The following is a 2,500-nucleotide window of genomic DNA, read 5'->3' on the forward strand; positions in this document are numbered from 1 at the left end:
CTCTCTCTCTCTCTCTCTCTCTCTCTCTCTCTCTCTCTCTTCTCGCTCTCTCACTTTCTTTCTTTCTTTCTTTCTTTTTCTCTCTGTCTTTCTCTCTGTCTCTCTCAACAACAAGGAATCTAATGATGAGATATTGCGAGCATAAAGGGTCTATTATCGGCCATTGCGTCCACCATCCTCTCGAGCGTATTCATTAATCCGAGATCATGTAATAAAACTATATAATTTCACAATAATGAGAAAAGCAAACGATGTAAATGATCTAAGAAATCAAACCAGACATAGACAACAATGAAGGTTCGGCTACTCTTTATCCCCGGAAATAATTTGCATATGTAACCCCCCACTCCCTCACTCGCCATCAAGAATATTCGTCAGTAAAGCACCTTATTTATGTTCTATTTTTAGTATTTCTCCCAAGTTTTAATTTTACTTTGTCTTGCTGATGTATTTTTTTTTTTATCCACTGTAATTATATATTCAGTATTAATGTACATAGTTGTTACAAAGGTGTTTCTCTTGTATAAGCAGATTCTGATGAAGGGCACAGTTGTTGATGTCTGAAAGCTGTATAAATGAAAATCTTGTTTATAATATGATTCCGTTTTCCCCGTGGAGTATCTATTGCGGAAATATATACAGGTTTATATATATATATATATATATATATATATGTGTGTGTGTGTGTGTGTGTGTGTGTGTGTGTGTGTGTGAGTGTGTGTGTGTGTGTGTGTGTGTGTGTGTGTGTGTGTGTGTGTGTGTGTGTGTGTGTGTGTGTGTGTGTGTGTGTGTGTGTGTGTGTGTGTGTACTTATTTATCTATATCTATATTCATATTTGTGTGTGTGTGTATATATATGTGTGTATATATATACACACACACACATATATATATATATATATATATATGTGTGTCTGTGTGTGTGTGTGTGTATGTATGTATGTATGAATATATATAAACGTATGTATATATATGTATATATTATTTATTTATTATTTGTTTAACAGCCATTCATTCTACTGGAGGACATAGGCCTCTCTCAATTCACTATTGAGAGGTTACATGGCAGTGTCACCCTTGCCTAATTGGATGCCCTTCCTAATCAACCGCGGTTCGGCGCGCTAACATCTGTGCCACGGCGGCGACTTCTCCTACGACACCTGCGTCTGACTTCTCAAGGCGATATGTCATTTTCTCGGGCTCGAGCCAGCAGTCAGAGTGCAGGGATCTTCACGACCGCCGCGACGGGGAATTGAACTCGGGACCTCGAGGGTCGGAGCCCAGTGCTCTAACCACTGGACCATCGCGGCATATATCTATATATATATATATATGTATATATATGTATGTATATATGTATATAAATGTGTGTGTGTATGTGTGTGTGTGTTTACACATACATATATATATAGATAGATAGATAGATTATATATATGAATATACATACATACATATATATGTGTGTGTGTGTGTGTGTGTGTGTGTGTGTGTGTGTGTGTGTACACGCATAATGTTTATGTACATGGATAGATATGTATATAAATGTATATATATATATATGTATGTACAGCAAACACATACACACACACACACACACACACACACACACACACACACACACACACACACATAAAGATTGAACTCTTGAACGACACGACCTATAATATAAGTACAAATAAGAATGATTGCTAATAAGTGTATTGTTAAATATAGAAATCTCAACACTTTTAAACCAACCTTCGCGATGCAGAAACACAACACACACCCCTTTCTATTTATAATTTTAGGCCTCATTACATCACTAAGCTTTTTTGCAGTAGCTCCATTTTTTGTCTGCTTGTATATGCGTTATCTTTTGTGACCCTAATCATTGTTATACATTTAAAAACACGCTAAATGGAGATAAAAACAAGGAAAAAGTGTAACAACGATATTTATTTTCAGTGTTTCAAAAGTTGTTGCAAACATTTCTCGTTGAGTGGATAAGAATTATAACAGTGAAGCATTATTATTACCATTTTTTCCGTATGGCTATCACACTTCTGCCATTTTCAGTTTACGCGGCGATGACATATATAAATATCGCTGGGTTAAATATTTTAGGTCCGTTATAGTTATTGTTATAAACAGAACCTCTAGTTGCTTCTAGCTGTGGGAAGTTCCCTTGATCAAATGACTGAGCTCACAGATTTTCCGCCATCTTTGAAAGAAAAAAGTGCACATCACTTCCAAGGGTTTACGAACATCTGTCAACGCAATATTTTGTTCCAAGAGGTTTGGTAAAGCGGAAAGCATTCAGGAATTAACAAGACATTTCGCTTCGTTTGAGGGAACTGCGATCAAAGAAAAGATGTGGGATGGAGACTTTGCTTCAATCTTTTCTTTGACCACCTTTCTCGGGCAGTGACAGCACACCATAACATGTTCTTCACGCCCATGGGAACGGCCACGGGTATTCAGCCAAAGGAACTCTAACACTAAGATAATGTGCAGGCGCATA

General features: G+C 37.0%; 1 protein-coding gene across 1 annotated transcript in view; it reads right to left on the reverse strand.

Moving 5' to 3' along the window:
- Nucleotides 1-1,917: 1,917 nt before the first annotated feature.
- LOC125048394 (probable diacyglycerol O-acyltransferase tgs1) overlaps nucleotides 1,918-2,500 on the reverse strand; it is an 11,468-nt gene continuing 10,885 nt past the window's right edge. Inside the window, exon 5 of the mRNA XM_047647071.1 lies at nucleotides 1,918-2,500. This exon is cut by the window's right edge and continues 557 nt beyond it. The gene's annotated coding sequence lies outside the window, so the exon portion shown is untranslated.

This window comes from Penaeus chinensis, chromosome 43 (genome assembly GCF_019202785.1).
Source record: "Penaeus chinensis breed Huanghai No. 1 chromosome 43, ASM1920278v2, whole genome shotgun sequence".
Classification (NCBI taxonomy): Eukaryota; Metazoa; Arthropoda; class Malacostraca; order Decapoda; family Penaeidae; genus Penaeus; species Penaeus chinensis.